This window comes from Cupressus sempervirens, chromosome 9 (genome assembly GCF_028749045.1).
Source record: "Cupressus sempervirens isolate cs-2001-9-10 chromosome 9, ASM2874904v1, whole genome shotgun sequence".
Lineage (NCBI taxonomy): Eukaryota > Viridiplantae > Streptophyta > Pinopsida > Cupressales > Cupressaceae > Cupressus > Cupressus sempervirens.
The window spans coordinates 677540127-677560540 of record NC_143126.1 but is presented as its reverse complement, the minus strand read 5'-3'; the positions used below and the strand labels follow the sequence as shown (position 1 = coordinate 677560540).

General features: G+C 35.6%; 2 pseudogenes; one reads left to right on the top strand and one right to left on the bottom strand.

Annotated features, from left to right (window-relative positions):
* Positions 1-20414, bottom strand: part of LOC149540544 (filament-like plant protein 4) — a 58503-nt pseudogene that overhangs the window by 12271 nt on the left and 25818 nt on the right.
* Positions 12050-13604, top strand: LOC149540545 (amino-acid permease BAT1 homolog; annotated as a pseudogene).

Below are 20414 nucleotides of genomic sequence, written 5' to 3'. Positions count from 1 at the left end.
AAGTGTAAATAGTAAATACATATTTACACCAACAATATTCACTCTTGAATCCTAAATGAATGAATGAATGGAACAAACTCAGTGGTGGCATAAGTTATAACATAATCAATCAAAATTCAATGACTTTTAATTTTCCTTCTAGTCCCCTAACTCAACAAAAACTTTCATTGTGCAATGAGAATATTTACGTCATTAGGTAAACCAAAAAATTTATATGGCCTTTAGTCCATTGTATAATGAAAATATTTTAGCAATTTAGATATGATAGTGAATGTTTACTTTTGTGTTTGGATCAAACTTTTGATGTTGATGAGATAGTCAAAGATATAATTGAATCATTTTTGTGTCATAATAAGTAATTAAATTGTTGAAGAAAAAAACCATGATCAAACCATAGAACAATCAATATAAATTAACATAAGACAAGTAGTTCATTGTTATCTTTGTTATTATGTAGTATGTTAACTTATATGGGATGTAGGTTCAATTATTTTCCCCACTAAATAAGCATTTCTTTATTTGAAAAATTTGGTGTAAGCTCAATAGTAATAGCTACAAAATGCAACAGATAAGTGGCTCACTTTCCCAACACTTGGACTAAAAGTATTGTCATATGTTGGTAGTACTTCCAGCTTGTCTTTATAGTGTCATGCATTACCTAGCCTAAGAAAGTAAAGTTTATATAGTACATACTTAGAGGTGCATATACCAAATGCTATCCAGATTAGTCATCTTCATATATGGTTACTTATTCTATCTTAATCAGGGAAATGTGGGGAGGAGAGTTGTAGTCTATTCTGATACATGAAACCAATAAAGATGCTCAGTCAGACAATGTTGGACTCCCCAAAATCCTATTAGAAGATTTTGCATTGGGTAGAATTTTTAGTTTTTCTGGGTCCAAGTAGGAACCTATTCACAAAAAAAATTTCTTATGCGTTCATGTAGCAGAATCGATAAATAGCCTCCTTATGGTCCCCACCTCTGAACCACTTGTTGATTCCATTGAGTGTTTGAATCAAATGAAAAATCTATATGGAAAATAAAACTATGTAGTGTAGGTGTTGTAAACAAATGTACTCTTGTGAGTGATTTATGTGATATAGAATGTGTTGTTCAAATTTTGGATAAAGAACATGTGATACAACCTATACTGGATATTCTACAAGAACATCAAATAAAGGTGTTAAGGTAGTTGGCAATATGGATTTTTCAAAGAATACTCCACAGTAGTAACCTTGCTTGCACAATTTTACTAATGCTAATGTACACAACATTGGTTGATGCCTTCTATTATGGGCATGGTTGAGGGGTGTTTCCATACCCAAATTTGACAATGTTGGGCATCAATTAGAATATAAGAATATGACTTTTGGTTTCGAAGAAAAAAAGAAAATGGTCCTATTATTGTAGCTGTAAGTCTTACATTCAGAATCACTAACAAGGTTTCATACAAAATAGTAGTAAAAGCACACTAATTGTGCTGAAAGAAAGAAGTATAGCAGATAAAACAAAATGAGTTTACAAAATCAAGAATCCAATTTAGCCTTCAAAAGGCATGTCAATAATTTGACTATTATTATCAGCTTTTAGTTCCATAATGCACTCAAGTGAATCAAATGGTTCACTCGACACAATGACCAATCAACCATTTGATCTATAGCAGGAGATGAGATTGATGGATTAGGAAGAATGTGGTTATGTGGAAGCCATTCTAAATAGTCTTGCTAGAAATGTTCCCAAAGATGTAGTGCTTTGCCAAGTAGGAAATGCTGACTCTTATTAAAAAAAATATATGTTTCATAATTTTTTAGCACATACTTGTGCAAAAAGAGGGGTAAAAATTTATTAAGACAGAAAGGAATACAACAAGGAGAGCTCAACAAGGAGCTCGATCCTGAGCAACAAGATCATCAAATTCTTGCACCATCTCAAAGGACAGTTGCCTCCTATCCCTAATATTCCAACCCAGATCATGACTAGATGCCCATTTGGCTAAACAATCAGCAGTTCTATTCCATTCACGAGGAATATACGTGAACCTAATGAACTGAAAAGAGGAAGAGAAGAAAAGAATCTGCTTAACAATAGTGGCCAGCTGCCAACTAACATCCTCAAGCTCTTGCGAAGAAAGCATGTTCACCACCACCTAGGAATCAAACTCACAGATAATCTTACTCCATCCCCGCAAGCAACACTGTTCCACAACATATAAAATAGCCTGAGCTTCCATGAGATTGTTAGTATAATCACCCTTATGAACTGAGAAGAAAAATTTAACATCCCCAAAACTACAACGAGCCACTCCACCAATACCAGCCGGACCAGGATTCCCATGGGAAGAACCATCAGTGTTAATTTTCAGAACTCCACAGGGAGGAGGAGTACAGTGCCCATCCCGGTTAATTGACCATTCCTCTGATGGTGAAGCTGCCTAGACATAGAAGGAAACCTATGAGCTATAGCCCCATCCTGCAGATGAAAATTGAGGCGATTACAGATAGCAAGATTGACCGAATCCATACCCCCATCAAGCTCACACTTCACCAGAATAGTTTCTTGAAGAGAATGTGATATTTTCCACCAAAGATGCAAAACACCAAGCTGAACATCTTGGAATATGCAATGATTCCTCTCCAACCAGATATGCCAAAGCATGAAAGATGGGCCAGCAATCCAAGTAGCATGGAGAAAAGAAGACTTGGAGGGAGCAATACCCAAGCGGGCCCAAAACTCAGGCAAAGAGGAAGCATGCCGACAAGAGCAACCCCAAGCGCTCCACCAAAGGTGCCATATTTGAGTAGAATAGGAGCAATGGAAGAACAGATGGGAGACAGACTCCTCTCCATTACCACACAAAACACAATAAGAGGGGCCCTGAAATCCACGTTTATAAAGATTATCCCAGGTAAGACAATGGTTGTGAGCCACTAGCCACATGAAAAATTGCACTTGGACCAAGAAAATTTATTCCAAACTTGCTTCCACCAAGGGACCTTAGCATCCCCAAATAATTGTCTAGTTATCTCTTGATACCTAGCAGAGACATGATATTTACCAGACAAGGTACCACCCCAAGCCAAAAGATCTAGACCAAGCAAAGAAGAACACTCTCTAGAGGCCAAAATTTGAAAAAGCTCTTGATGATCCATGCCTGTACCTCCAGGAGGCCAATCAAAAGAATGCGTTCATCTGTAACCAACAACAGGTCCCAATTGATAAGGAGTCTTGTAATGAGCCACTTTATCCCATCCAGCGGCAAGAAAAGAGTCACAAAGAGGTTGAAGATGAGGGTATATGGATAAAATGGAAGGGAATCCATCCCAAGAATTAGACCAAAACAAAGCTTGAGAACCTCCTTTACATATCCAAAATAGACCCCTCTTATCCAACATCGCACCTATCTTCAAAGTATGCCAAACCATTGAGCCATGACCTTCAAGAGGAAGTGTAGAAATAGAGCAAGGATCAGCACCATGAAAATATTTATGAGTGATAATACAAACCCAAAGTTGATGTTGTCCTTAGCACAATCGCCAATAAAGTTTAGCAGCCAAAGCTTGACTACTCAATAGAGCATATCGAAGACCAAGACCACCCTCCTTTTTAGGCCTACAAATAGTTGCCCAATTAACCAAGCTCCATTTAGTACTACGAAAATTACCACTCCAAAGGAATTGTTGAGAAAGAGCATCAAACTCCTTGAGAAAGTAAATAGGTGCAGCGTGAACCATGCTTCGATAAGTAGGAAGAGCTTGGATAACAGCTTGAAGAAGAGGAACCCAAGCAACAATAGAAATCCATCTATGAGTCCAATGATTTACCTTATCCTGAAGCTTGGTAATAAAATTTTGCCAGAAGAGATGTGGCTGCCTGGAAACAGCAATAGGGATGCCAAGATAAGTCAAAGGAAATGATCCTATCTGAAACCGTAGGATACCAACAATCCTGTGCTGAATAGAATCAGGAGTGTTAAAAAAGTAAATGGAAGATTTGTGCTCATTAACTTTTTGGCCTGAAGCTACCAAATAAATTTCCAAAGCATGTTGAAAGGCTTCAGCTTCCTTGATCCTAGCAAGACCAACAAGAGCAGAATCATCAACAAATTGAAGATGGGAAAGAGAAGGTAAGCCATTACCCCACCGCCAGCCTTGAATAGAATTCTGGGACACCTGATGCTTAATGAATCTGCCCAAGCCTTCAGCCATGATGATGAATAGATATGGGGAAAGAGGGTCACCCTGGCAGAGGCCTCTAGAAGCACCAAATAGTTGAGAAGGTTGACCATTAATAAGAACAGAAAAAGAGGCAGAAGTAACACAACTCATAATCCAACTCACCCAGTCAAAGCTAAATCCAAAAGAAAGAAGAATACTCCTTAGGAAGCTCCATTTAACTCTATCATAGGCCTTAGCCATATCCAGCTTAACAAACATGGCTCTCTCCCTTGAAGTAGCCATAGAGTGAATAGCCTTAGTAGTAATAACCACCCCATCCAAAATTTGTCTGCCAGCAACAAAACCACCTTGTTCTTATGAGATAATAATAGGAAGCCACCTTTTCAGTCTCTCAGCAATCAACTTAGTAATAACTTTGTAAACCACATTACATAAGGCAATTGGTCTAAAAAACTCCAACTGATTAGCACCCTCTCTCTTAGGAATAAGAGTCAAGAATGTAGAGTTCAAAGCTTGAAGCATCTGCTTGCTAGCGTAGGATTCTTTAACCACCTCCAACAAATCATGATTAATGATGTCCCAAAATTCCTGAAAGAATTCAACTGGAAAGCCATCAGGACCAGGAGCCTTCCCCTTAGGCATGCCAAAGACCACCTCCTCCAGCTCTTCCAAAGAAATAGGACGCATGAGATAATCATTCATTTCCTGAGTGATAAGGGAAGGAATACAGGACAAAATAATATTTTCTTCATTATCAGCAGGAGGAGAGTCCTCAAGGAAGAGGGTAGAGAAGTACCAAATAGCCTCCTAGAACAAAGATGGCAAGGAATTCAGTTGGATACCTTGAGAATTAACCAAAGAAGAGATAGTGCTCTGATTCCGGCGAGATTGCACTGTTTTATGGAAAAAGGCAGTGTTACAATCACCTTCCTAGAGCCAATCAACTCTAGCCTTTTGCTTCCAAAAAATTTCCTCTTGAAGTTCCCATTCTTCTAGAGCTCTAGAAGCAAGGGATTCAACCTTGCCAAGATCCTCTGAGAAACCTCGATCTCTAATCTCCCTTGTGATGACATCAAGATCTTCTTGAGCAAGCCTCTTCATAAAGTGAAGGTTCCCAAAGCATTCCCTATTCCATATCTTGAGCTGCCTTTTAACATATTGAAGCCTTTTAGAAAATGAGAACATTGCAGTACCATATGCAGGAGCACCATCTTTCCACCAACAGAAAACAAAATAATGAAGAGAGGAGTCTCGAAGCCACATCAATTGGAACTTAAAAGGAGGATGCTTCGGAACATAAGCCCCTATAGTGGAAAATTTAATTGGCCAATGATCTGAACCCCTCCAATCAAGGATTTCTGAAGAGATAGTAAGGGTGCCACTAACCCAGAAGAAAGAAACAAGAAATCTATCCAGATGTTCTGAGATAGCAACAACACTAGTCCTGTGATTATTCTAGGTATAGAGACCATTAGAAGGCTTAACATCAAAGAGATGCAAAAGAGACATATGTTGCCGAAGAAGAGTAGAAGAAGGCCCCAATCTAGCCAAACCACCATGCTTCTCCTCCAGACTTAAAACTGAATTGAAGTCCCCTGCTAACACCCAAGGATGATAAAGATGACAATTTCTAACATATTGAATATGTTCCCAAAGTTTCTCCTTTCCCACAAGATCAACAAGTGCATACACATTAGAAACCATGATTACCTCTCCTGAGTCTAGAGCAGAAGCTACCATAGAGAGAGCCGAGTGAGAAGACATCCAGCCAAGAGGAAAAAAATTTTGAGGATCCCAAAATATAGCTAAACCACCCGCATTGCCTGTTGCCCCAACACACTAGTATTGGCCACGAGACCAAATACTAGAGGCATGTTGGACCATAGACTCCACAAAGAGCTTAGTCTCTTGGATACAAAAAACATCAGGGCTATGATCAACCACCAAGTTATGAATAGCCTTTTGTCTAGGGATGCTATTCAACCCCCTTACATTCCATGAGAGAATAATCATCATTGGGTAGAATTGGGAAAATGAGAATCCAAAGGTTTCACTGAACCAGACTCAATCAATATATCTCCTGTAAGTTTAATCTTCTCTTGGTCTGTTTTGTGCCCACTCCTTAGAGGGGGAGTAGAAGAAACCTGCTTAAAGGCTTGAGGCATCAACCCCAAGGGGAGAGGAGAACCCTTGCCCTTACCTGATGGTAGCACATCCTTAACCAAGTCAGCTAAAACAACATCATTATCCTCCAACACTACAGGAGTCACTAGAGCCTCTATCACAGGAGCTATAGGGACCTCACAGTTCTAATATACTACAACTTGGGATGCCCCACAAGCATCATTAGGAACAGATCTCTCATCTGGGAAAATTGGATCAGAAGAGACAGGAGGAGGAATACCCTCCTCTAGAACCATACTATCCAGCACCTCAAAGCAGTTAAAACCTAAATAAGATAATCTTTCTTTCAAAGGCCTCTTTTGACCATGTCCCTTAGCTCAAGGGCAAACAGGGGTAAATCCATCCTTATCCTGCATTTGAGCCTTACCCTTACCTGTAGCATCTTGCAGATTCATCCCCTTGGTAGTATTAGCCATTTGAGATTGTCCTTTCCCTGTAGTACCTGACAAACCACTAGTATTTCCAGCTGTAGAACCATCCACTCCTTTGAAACTTGAGTTACGGGGGCACTGACGCTGTAAATGACCATACTCATGACAAATCTGGCAACGGAAAGGGAGAGATTCATAATCTAACTGCTACACCCAAGAAAAATCCCCCATACAAATTTCCAAAGAATCTGGTAATGGGTTATTCAAATTAATTTCAACACAAATTCTAGCATAAGAAATAACCTTTTTATCAAGGGATTGATGTGCGATTGCAGCCGGCTTCCCCAACAAAGCAGCAATTTGTCGAAGGATGTCTTCACGCCAAAATTCCAAGGGAAGACGAGGCAAGCGAACCCAAACTGGCACTGTTGAAGGGAGATCCTCAGCAGAATTAAAACCTGAATGCCAAGGTTTGACAAATAACCCCACATGGTTGTATAAATAAGGGCCTCCTTCAAAAACATGATCTTGATCAGACATGCAAGAGAATACAACAAAAAAAAAACTATTCCCTATCAACATAATCTCCATATCGCCTTCCACCTGCCATGAGTGGCAGATCCATGCCTCAAGAGTGGATAGGGAAATCCAGATTCTAAGAAATTTGCATATCAAAGCATGCTTGGTCCAATAATCAATGTCCTCCATTACAGTCATTGGAGGAATAACCATAACAGGGCAATCATGGCTATGCGGAAAAGAACCATTAACTTTTTTCAGCTTGGAGCTCTCCCCTGAATAAAACGATTCAGATCGCATTGCATGCATAGTTGGAGAAGAACCATTTGTTCTCACCAACGGAGAAGAAATCCCAAGCCCTGCCATGCAAACAATAAAACCCCAATCTAAAATTGACTGCAGAAGATTTCCAAAAACACCGACGCAAATTATGTCTAGTAGCTAGCAATCCAAACAGAACAAAAAAATAGTAAAGATCAAACACCAAGAACAGGCTAGGGCAAAAACCCTAGCCCAGCCGGTAGCCAACGCTTCTCCACATTCTCCCCCACCACATAATCTCCTTAGCACATACTTAACGATAAGGATGGGTTACCATTAATCCATCATACTCTCCTATTGCATGACTATTGAGTTAGAGAGAGAGAGAGAATCAAACCCTATGATTTCATAATGTAGTTGTCCCAAGATATTATTTCGATTTAAGGTGTTCTAATATTAAGAAATAGGTGGATTTTCACTATCATTTGTCAAGATTTAATTTTTGGTTCTTAAATTCTTGTTAATTATGTGGATAAATTCTCTGTAAAACTAGGTAGTATATTGTTCAATTTGAAGATTCTATTGAAATAATAAATTTTCTCATGTGCTGAAGTCAACTTGAAAGAAGAGGGAAGCCAAGACTATGGATTCCAATGTGTGAGTTACCCTAACATTAGAAGTTGAGATTCATGTGAGGCCTCGCCCCGACCCTTCATAGCCTTAGTTGTTACATTACTATTATTTTGATACTCACGACTCGAGATGTTGAGACATTATTTGATGCTTAGAACATATTATATTATTTCATGCTGTGTGATGTTACTTTCAGATATTTGATGTTTGTCATTTAATGTTTTATGTATATGTATGTTGATGAAATCAGTAAATGTAGGATTGATACTTTGATTTAAGAGATTTTAATCATTAAGAAATGAGAGAAACCCTAATTTATGTATGTTTCAATTTATGTGAATTTCTGATATGTATTCATATATGTACATGTGATTTTACAGGAATACTGATGTGTGCAATGAGTGTGCAAATATTTTAGCCGAGAAAATCAACGGAGGAATAGAACTGATCCCTATGTGCTAATTTTGGAAACCTTGTTGTTCATAGTCAATTTGTTGTGAGATGTATGTATGTATCTTTTTGTGTTCAGTAAATGTTAATGTTCGTAACTATGTTCTTTTAGTGTCACTTGACACTCATGAATTGTTTATGTTCTTCAGTGTGCTTTTAGCGTTAGCTATGTAATCTTTGGACCTAAATCGGATTAAGTTAGTATCTTTTTGCTATTTTGGTTCTTAATCGAGTTTAGTCACCCTTAATCTGGATTAGTGCTTAATCTGCATTTTAGAGTTGTTAGTTGGTCCTATTTATTTCCTAGCTTTTGTTTGGTTCCAAACCTATTCCTAAGGCTTTAAAACATGAAATATCTATACCCAAGGGGTATGGGTATGGGTTGGGAGTCTTTTCCAACCCCTAAGCCCCTTTTATTGACTTTTTAGATCACTCAAAAAGTCTCTTTTTGCATTTGTGCGAAAATTGACTATGGCTACCATGAGTTGCATCACCTCAACTCCACTTAGTGATTAACCATAGTGTGGATTGAGTTAGGAGCTTCTAGATTTGTAGGTGGGTGGGTGAAGTTATTGCTCTTTTTGGTGGTTGATTTTGAGGCTTATTTAGAGGCCCTTCTTGGAGTAGTTGAGGTTGTTACCCAATCTCTACATTTAGAGAGGATTCTTGGAAGATTGAAGCAAGGAAGGGAAAAGCTCTACTCAAACTTGTTCATTTGCCATTACCTCTTTGTGAAGGTAGGAATTTTCATCTCCCTTGTACAGATTTTCATGTTTGTTTCATGCTTATGCTACCTTGTTGTTGTTTGAATGCTTGTATGATTGTGGGTATGTTGGGAAGATTTGAAAAATATGTTTTTTGAATATTTTCCTTTCATGTTTATGTTTGAATTTTGAGGTTTTCTTGTATGGGTGTTTTGGTATTACTCACCCTTGGATAGGGCAGAAGTGACCAATTTTGGGAAAGTTCTTTTTAGTTGGACTCCAACCAGTGTAGAGTCTCTTCTCAGGATGAGAAGAGGGAGAGAGGGTAGGGTGTTATGGGCCCCTACCTGTCAGCACAAACCTCATATGAGTTTGGCATGTTAAAATGGAAGAATGGAAGTTCTTGGTTTATAGCCCCAATTGGGCATCTATTTTGGTGTTGTGCCTGACTTATCCTATTGGAAGAATCCACCTTTCCCTAGTTTTGATTTATTGTGAATCCTTTTGTGAAAACCTTGTATGAATTATGCATGTTTGATTTGTTTCTTGGTCATACTTGTTGTTACCTAATTAGATTCTGTTCTCTCCACGATTCTTAGAAATGTGTTGCAGAAATTGTTATGGAACCCTTGATGTGGGTCATGAAGAAAATTCAATTAAATTTTTGTAATTCGGGATTGAAATCTTATGAAATTTGTATCTCAAAATTTTGTTGTAAGTGGCAACGACGCCGAGTTTTCTTCCTGGTTCTTTCTCGGCTGAGCCTTTGAATCAAGTTTGCCAATAAAATGGTGATTGAGTATATTTTTTTATCATGAGATTTAATTGTAATTTTCAATTATATGGATGCACATTAAAAAATAGGATGAAATGATGATGGTTTAGTTAAGCAAAATTTTCAAGTTTCCTTATATGTTCAAAATGAAAATTATGTTAAGGAAAGAAAAAATGGTTATGGTTGATAGTTCAATTTAAGTTGTTTAAGATATCAATTAATCTTGTATTATTGTGTCACAATGATTAAATCTATGTTTTAAATCCATCAAAAAAATAAATACACCTTGAAAAAAAAAAACATTGCTTTGAAATCTATACTTAGAAAAAAAAAATTGACAAAAAAAAAAGTATTCCAAGAGAGTAAAAACTCTCTAGTTTTTGTATGAGGAGGCAATTTAATTCCCCTCATTACAACAAAGAATCTTTTAAAGATTCCTTTTATATTTTGATTTTAAAATATAAATATAAATTAATCAATTTATAAATGAATTTAACAAGTCAAAAATAGAATATTAACATATTTAAAAACTAAATATCCAAAAAAATCTACCCTTACCTAATAAACTTTATGTCTTAAATTCTTACCCAAGTCCCCTTGGGCGCCAGCTTCTTGGTTGTTTATTTAAAAAAAAAAATTATTTTAGCAAAAGCCAATTTGTTATGATGGGAGGGTGATGTCACCTGTCACCACATCCCATCCCCATATGTTTTTGGAGCGCTCACTTTACTTTGTTTTTTGGAGGCAAATATTTTAAATCTTTCTCCCCACCTTATTTTCTTCCTAGCACTCACATGGCAGTCTTGGCCATGTGCCTGAGGGGAGGCGTCAGCAAGTACTTCCCTTGGCAGTGCACTGTCCCAAGCGCAGAATTTGAGAAGTGCACTTTGGGAAGCGCAAGGGTATGTGGGGGCGGGAGCCGAGTTGTTAGGTGAGAGTAGGGTGTAGGGGGGGTAGAGTTAGGTGTTAGTTGAGGGTTAGTTGTAGGGTTAGTATGATGTTAGGTTAGTGTAGGTGTTAGTAGGGGTTTAGCTATTTTTAAGGTTAGTTAGTTTATTAATTTAATTTTAGTTTATGTCATATTAAATGTTTAATATTAAGTTTTGTTTAATTGTAGTTTGTTTTTTTTAATAATGTTAGTTTAGATTAGTAATTATGTTAGGATAGTTAGGATGTTTTTGATGTTATTTTATTTTATTAAAGTTTTTAGTTAGTTAGTTGTTATATTTTTAAATTTAAGTCTTTCATTCAAGTTAATGTTAGTGTTAGTAAGTTAAATTTGAGTTAGTATAAGTTATTTATTTATCTATTTAATTTTAGTTTAAAATTATTTTTAGTATTTACTTTTAGTTATGAATTGTTGTTAGATAATATTTAGATATTTATTTTAGTTAGTTTTAAAATTAGATTTATTAATATTGTTAAAGTGATTTTTTGAGAATAGCTTGTTGTGTAATTAGTTTAAAAGTTGTAAATTAATATTAGTCGTATATTTATGTGAGACTAATAAGAAAGGTTAAATTGTTTTGCTTTAACATTCGGTGGAATTTATGTTTTAAATTCATTATTTAATTAGGAATGTTGATTCAAAAAAAAATTTGTATTCATGGATTTAAATAAGACTCGTGCTTTGAATCAAGTGATTCAAATAAAAATCGTGTTGTGACTTCTATCTTAATTAGTTCTTGATTTAATAATTCAATTTAATTGACCCGTATTCTTTTAGATAGTTTTCAATAAATTTCATTATAATGAATGTATAAGCAATGTAATAAAGAAACAAATGGCGACATCAGTTTTCTAACGAAAGCTTCAAAATCTTAGCAATGTATTCATCCACTAGAGTTTTAAACTTAAGACGTAATGTAGAGAACCTTTACTTAAACTGTGATCGCAAACTTATCAAACTTAGAGCATTCTAATTATTATAATTTTAAAAAAAAATTATGTGTTTTTGCCCACGTAGTTTTGGGCATGACAATTCAGGAGCCTACAAATGGTCTATATTATGGAAAGAGGTTTCTCAATAAGCTTAGCTACAAGAAAGATATTTGAAGAGAAATGACATTTTTCAAGACATTTGTATTTTAATTTTCAACCATGACATTCTTCATAGGGATAAAACTACTCGATGGGTTGATTTTTTTATAACTAGGCCTACAACTCTTATTTTGGGATGGATTATTGTTTCTTTTTATATAGTAATGGTTGTAGTTTCCATGGTAGAGATTTGTTATTTATTTTATACAACTAGTTCCTTGTACTTTGGGGCTTCTCTTTTGGCTAGCTCTATCGGGGGTACATTTACATCTTGGTGTTGTGTTTGGCTAGAAACCATTAGTCGAATTGTAGGCATTTGAACTCAGGCTTATGTTCGATCATAAATTTTACAAAGTAGTATATTATTGATCATTGGAATAAATAAAGATGGAGGTTATGTAGATCTGTAGAGTCTTTCTTTCTATATACATGGGGCTCACTTTCATATGGTCTATTTTAAAAACATTTTAGTTGGATGTGATTCCTTCATTGATACCATCTCAATTTGGTGTCGGGTCATATGAGAAGCAGATAGTATTGTAACTTGTGATATTTCAACTAGTTGAAAAATCTACTCAATCAACATCCTATGTTTTAGCACACCTAAAGACCTCTATTGTATTCAAGTGAATTCAAATAAATCCATATTATGTAATTCTTTTCTTCCTTGTTAGTCAACATTCATTCTATGGCTATGATGTCGCGACATGTTTAACTGAAGAAAAAAAGGATCCAAATATCAATGGTCTGATTGCAATACTCACAAGTCTTGGAATTATATCAATTTTTAGATGGGCCTATATCTTAGCTTTTATGTTTACCATTCAAGACCCTAGACACTTATATCATTTAAGCCATGAAACAATTGGCATCTTTGTGCCAGCAAAGAGTCTATATTATGCATTTCATTGTCAATGTCATATGCAGTAGTTTTGCCACTTGTTATATTGTGTTATTTTTTCTTTGGAGGCCTTTCAATCACAACAATTTTCTTGAGCTGTTTATGCTATATCTCAAGACAAAGGCATTCCATTCTCACAAGTTTGGCATAAAATGCACCCAAAGTACAAGGTTCCTGCAAATACAATATGGTTATGTACAATTTTATATATGATCTTGGATCTTCCTTATTGAAAGTAAATGTGGTATTCACAACTATCACATGAATCTATACCATAGGATATGTTGGTGGATACATTTTTCCTCTTATTTGCTAGAATGGTTATTCTAGGGAAGAGTTGTAAGTCATGACCTTTCTTCTTGGGGTGTCATATACATCCAGTTTCTCTGATAGCATCCTTTTGGACATGATGTATGTTTAGTATTCCTTTTGTCAATGGTGTATCTATGTCAATAGAATATATTCAACTATGCACCCTAAGCACTAGGTGTAGTACTAGGAATGATAATGTTCTAATGGTTGGTATATGCAAGAAAGTAGTTTAAGGACCCAATAAGGAATATTGAAACTTCATATGAAAAAGTTTAATGAGTCCCTACATATTATTTTATAATTTTTATAGCCATTATGATTTTAATTTCATATGCATTTTAAAGGGTCTCCTATCATTATCTTATGTCAATTACTTAAAGCAATTTATAGTGTTCTGATTGACTTTTCTTACAATCAATATAGACCTAGATTTCACCTAGAGCATTTTCCTCTAAAAGGACATTTAAGCCTATGTTGTAACTCAAGATTTCTCTAGTGGAATACAATCTTCTACTAGCCGATCACACCAATTTCTTTTTAAACAAGAAAAAAAATTGAAAAAAGAGATTTATGAGGAGAATCATTGTGAGATTATAGTGTAATTTTTTGTCTCTTAGGGTTTGAAGTAATTTGATGTTTGAGGTTTAATTAGAAGCCACAAATATATTAGTGACTATAAATCTTCCATATCACTTCACATGGGGCGTCCATATTTTTGGCTTGCTTCTAATCCAATCAATTTTGTACAGATTGAAGAATTTTTGCCAAAGCTTTGACAACCTATTTTCTAGAGATTATGATATTAACTTGAATAAGGAGATTTACAACTAGATTTTTATGAATTATTGCTGTGTAAATGTTTCCTCCTAGAGCTTGAACTTTAAAAGTTTCAGTTTGGTTGAGGCTATGAATCTTAAATGTGACTGTAAAGCTTCGAGCTTGCATTATATAACATCAGCCCTCTATATTGTTCAATTCTAACCAGCTCAATTTTATGCAAATTGAAGAATTTTTATCTCATATTTGATGATCTATTTTCTAGATTTTATAGCACTACTTTGAATACAAAAATTTAAAAGGATGTTTCACCATGAGATTGTAGTTTAAATCTCCCTTAAAAGGACTTGAAAGTGATGTTTAAATTGTAATTTAAGATCATAAACAATTCAAAAGACTGCAAATCTTCCATATTACATTATAGAGAACCCTCCACATCTTCATTTGTATTCTAACCAGTTTATTTTTATGTAAATTGAAGAAGTCTTAGTAGATACTTGAATGCCTTAATTCTTGCATTGATAGTAGAGAAAAGTACTAAAAAACTTGAATTATCAAGAGGTATAGCAATAAAAAAAATGGGTCTAACTCAAGGCAATAGCCGATTTTATTTTCCCTTATTTTATTATTATATTATATTGTAAATCTATAAAGCAATTAATCATGATAGTTTTGAAAAGTGGAGTTGGTTGCAAGGGTTTGCAAAAGTTGAATCATGCCTTGTTTATAGTGACGCCCTTAAGAATGCACATTACCAAAAGTATGAATAAGTGTGAAGAATTCAAGGTTATGGATCCCACCAGGTTATGAAACCCACATCCACAAGAATACATAGTATCAGACAGATATAGAAAAAATAATGCACAACCTCTCATAATGGAGGAGAATATATATATAATAAAAATAAAGAAAATATAATGCATTGGTTTGTGAAGGAAAAGACAAGGGTTTAAAATAATCCAGATCTAATTCATGACTTGCAAGAGAACTCAGGGTAATGAAAAACATACCAAATTCATATATGAGGATACACAACCTCGGAAGAGAGGACTCCCTGAAATCTCCATGGAATAAACCCTATCCTCCATGGCAACACAAGCAGAGAGAGCATAAATATAAAATAAAAATATTAAAAAGAACAAAAATAAGATTGAATTTTTGTTTGAGGGTTTCTTTAGTCATAAAAGACCAATTACATTAAAAAAATATTTTGGGTCTTTTATTATGAAGTAAATGCCTTGCATTTTCCAACTCCGATAAACAAAAACAAGTTGTAGCTTATTTTTTATTTGTATATTTTTTGAAGATAGTTAGTAGGGAAGGATTGGAGTAACTTGAAAGATATATTATTTCATAATTTCATTTAAGAAATCGTCATGTCTAAGATGAGAAATCTACTTGCAGACTTTTGAAATTATTTTATTTTCATGAGTTGAATTGATATTGTACTTTATAATAAATAGCATTATTATTAATAATATTATAATATTAATAATTAAATATTAGTATATATTTTTAGTTATACTAATTAACATTTAAAATTAATTATGTTTATTTCTCACCACTTCCAATCCAAGGTCTAGAGTCTTTTTACCTTTTAATCATGGTAGGTTTGAGGTGTCACTAAAGACATGGAGCCCCAAAATTATAGAGTTATTTTGTCTTCATTTGGAATAAGCTAAATTCATACAATTTATGTAAATTGAATCTAATTTCTTCTATAAATAACTCTTTGACCTTACATTTTCTATTGGAGTTGAGGAAAGCCAACTCCGAAGATGCCCAAGATCACCTGCATGTGAAAACCTGTCAAAGAGAAGCCAAGAAGAGGAAGAGCATGGAGCAAGGGAAAAACCCTAAACGGACATGAGAGACAATATGTGCAATGCCTTATAATATGTTATGAAAATACAAAGAGGGAGCGCGCTTATAAAGAGCTCATGAAAGCTTTTAGAACAAGCTAGAAGGTGGTAGAAGATAAGCTTGACAACTCAGCACATATCCACAAAAGGTGGAACATGCTAGAAGTGAACAAACTCTCATGTTGTCAAAAACTAACCACTACATGCATTAAATTCTAATTATTAAATAAATGCATTTACCTAAGTAAGCTTAAGTAATAGAATAAATAATTAATTATTTACTCTAACACCCCCCCTTAAGTGCAACTTAGGGAAATGCCTTATGCTCACAAAACTAAGATGAATGCAAAATGGGTCCCGACAACGAGACCATGTTAGGTACCCAAGTACAATGCAAGAAAATGCAACCTCTAAAAGTGGAGAAAGAGAGAAAACCACGTGGGAAAAACCCTCCCCCAAAAAGAGGTAAGAACCTAGTGAAGAACTGAAGAAGCCTCCAACTAGGGAAATGTCCCCTAAAGCAGGAACACAAAGTGATCATGAAGAGTATCACTGAAGCATGAAGAATCCAAAAATCTACCAAATTGTTGATCTAAAAAACCTCCATGGAAGAAGAAGGCACGAACCGAGCATGTCTATATGGTAGATGATCCATCTCACTGAAATGCATAGGTAGCCAGCCACTGCAATCACCTTGTATATAGGATCAACCACTGAATACATAGTTCACACTATCGAACCATCAAACCACAGATACATTAGAATAATAGCATAACCCCCCTTTAATGCAGACGGGGTGTGATGACAGGCAACTAAGAAGGTGGGCCAAAGTCTCCTGCAGATGAACCAAGAATGATGAGAGAGGGAAAGAGGTACAAAATACCTATAAAGACACGGTCAAACTGACTCTACATGGGGCTAATGTCATGGAAGGGACACTCACATGACAAAGGGAGAATGCCTAAAACAACAAAAAACTATCCCCCCCATGGTGCTTTATAAAAATAATGCATGTACAACTGACTCAAAATAATGTTCATGACTCCCAGAATGCAAAAGTGACACTTTATCTCAGTGCGATACATAAAAGTTCTTCAAAATGATAGCTACAATGATCAAAATTGAAAAAAGGCTACAAAAAATAAAGTACAGCTAAAAATAAGAGAATCCATGTCAGGAAAATGATCCTCGGGCATAAACCACTCAAAATATCCACCATATAGCAAAAATGCCAAAACTATGATAGAAAGAGCATGGGTCAAAATCTCAAAAAAAAGGACCACATTTCTAAAAAGGTGACAAAACCAGCTTTCCAAAAATATAAAGTTTTCAAAAAATGGGCATGGAACATAAAAGATATGCTTGCCAGAGTCAAAAACACAACTTTGGACTTCAACTAAAAAAATAGGCAATAAAAATGCATCAAAACCTAAAAATACCTACACCAAAGTCTTCATCTTAGAACTAGCTTTTCGGCACTTCTTTCGAATCGAAAAAATACATCTGTATGCTCAAGTTATGGCCAAAAAATCAAAGGTAGGTCCAAAATGACCTAGAAGGAGATGTGCAAGCAAGGTTGATGATGTCATGCTGATGTCATGTTGACATCAGCAGTTCACTAAAAAAATTTGATGGCCACATGGTTGTCACTACAAAAAAGAGGCCACTTGGCAGTACCACGTGGATGCCACGTGGCAGGCGACTGACATGCAGAAGCCACATGGAAAGTGCCACATGGCGCTCGTGCCACATGTCAATTGTTGATACGTTGTAGACTAGTAGAAAAAAGTTGAGCTATTCGTGCAGATATCTACGTGGCACTGACTGGGACGGTTGATGCAGAGTTGAGCTGGCAGAAGGAGAGGGACACCTGTCGTTGACTGGGCGATGAACGTACCGAGCGGAGGTAGAGTAGCAAAAGCCGGTGGCAGCAATGAGATAGGCAGACGCTATGAAATAGGTGGCGATCACTGGTGCAGAGGTGTGGTGCCGCTTGGAGATGCAATGTCGAGGTTGCCCGCCGGTAGCGGTCAGACCAGAGTAGCCCAACAGCGGCTCAGCCTGCCACGGTGGCCAACGAGTGGAGCGTGGGTGGCTGCCCGGTGGTGCACTGGTGGTGCGACAGTTTTAAAATTTTTTTGACCCTGCGTCTGTATAGTCCATACAACAGCGATCTAGAGGCTTCAAAAATTTTCTAAAAATACCTTGTGTCCAAAATTGAAAAGCTTCATATGAATCCTGACTAAAAATGACCTTTCGGATCCAATGGTGATGTCCATTTGGGCTCAAAGTGCTCCAAAAATTTGCTAATCCCCTAATTTGAAAAAAAATGCACAAACAAACTAGGGTTTGTGACTTCAAATCACAGCTTCAAAATTCTTCAACCAAGCAGCAGCAGGAAGGCTCTGATACCATGTTGGAGTTGAGGAAAGCCAACTCTGAAGATGCCCAAGATCACCTGCATGCGAAAACCTATCAAAGAGAAGCCAAGAAGAGGAAGAGCATGGAGCAAGGGAAAAACCCTAAATGGACATGAGAGACAATATGTGCAATGCCTTATGATATGTTATGAAAATACAAAGAGGGAGCCCACTTATAAAGAGCTTATGAAGGCTTGTAAAACAAGCTAGAAAGTGGTAGAAGATAAGCTTGACAACTCAGCACATATCCACAAAAGGTGGAACATGCTAGAAGGGAACAAACTCCCGTGTTGTCAACAACTAATCACTACATGCATTAAATACTAAATATTAAATAAATACATTTACCTAAGTAAGCTTAAGTAATAGAATATATAATTAATAATTAATTAATTATTTACTCTAACATTTTTAAGGTACTCTTTTATAAATAATTACTTTTAAAAACATTATTATGTTTCTATAATCTATATAAATTGAATCTAATTGGTTCTAAAATAACCTAATTTAACCTTTTGAAATGAAAGTGTATGTAATATTATAATTTGAAATATCCCTCAAAATGTAACTAAATTTTTAGAATCATATTTTATTAATGAGATTTATAATAATTTATTTGATACATTTGATATGCTAACATTTATAAAAGTTTCAAGAAGGAAATTAGACTAGCTTCACATTATACTTTAAAAAAATCTAATAATTAACATAATAAGTAATAATAGTTATAGAATGTAAATCTTAATATTTTTATGAAATATATAATGAGCTTGAGACTACACTAAAATTGTAAGGAAACTTACAACAAAGAATATAATTGTTTCCACATAACTCATAATACATCTGAAATATATATGCAATTGAAATCCACATGCAAGAGAATAGACAACATACCCACAAAAATGTGACACAAGATATACTCTAGGAAACCCTCATTGAGGGAAAAATCTAGCCTCCAAAAGCATCCATCACAATGCATTGTTCAACAAAAATATCATTGCAATACAACTATGGAAGCCTTCAAAGCCATAGCCACCACCAAGCAATCTATGTGAACAAGCATGAATCCACACATCCCATGACATGCTTCCAACCTTCACAAATGCTCCCTTGGCTAACCTATCAAGCCTTGTCCTTCTAGACTCTTGTTGTTTCCCTTTTGTCTTCTCACACCAACAACTACCTTGTGGTTAATTATATAGTAGCAAGTCCCACAAAACCACCAAGTGGTATTACATAAACCATGTGCTAAAACCATGTGCTACCTAACCCACTAACCCCACATTTAATATTAGAAATTTAATACTTTTTCCCAATATTAAATAATTACATGAAACATTATCACAATGTTACAATACAACTCATCAAATATATCCCATGAGAATCTTTACATATTGCACGTCCATCAATGCTCCTAGATACAACATTACATAATAAAATAAAATAATACAATATAACAATATTATGTAATGTGTGCAACACCCATTTTCTCAACAATCTCCCACTTGTTGTATACATTGCATAGGGTCAATCTATAGCCACATAAATGAACAAAGGAACAATCCCTCCTAGCACATCCACCATCATGAATTAAAGTAGACCAAGTACTCCATCTTGATACCCGCAACAAAATTAAAGTATCTAGCTTCTCAAACATGAATGAAGCCACCTTCTATTATACCACTACCACTGGACATACATAGAAGTCATCCAAAAAGAAATCAAACCAACCTATCACATTAAAAGATCATAGAATCTTGTATGAACTAAAATACCAAGCACAAAAAACTGATCCAAAGGTAATCACATGTATCCATAGTTGTCAAAATATCCATAGCTGAAATAACACCCACAACAAGTGTCAAACCCATCTAACAATCTATACCTCCAAAGGTATACCAAGTGAATCTCACATCATCAACATATCCAATCTATAACCTATAATGACAAGCCTCAAGAGCAATACCTATCACATATATAGCAAGAAGCTCCCACTACAAAGGATAATGTCAAATCTATAACCAATC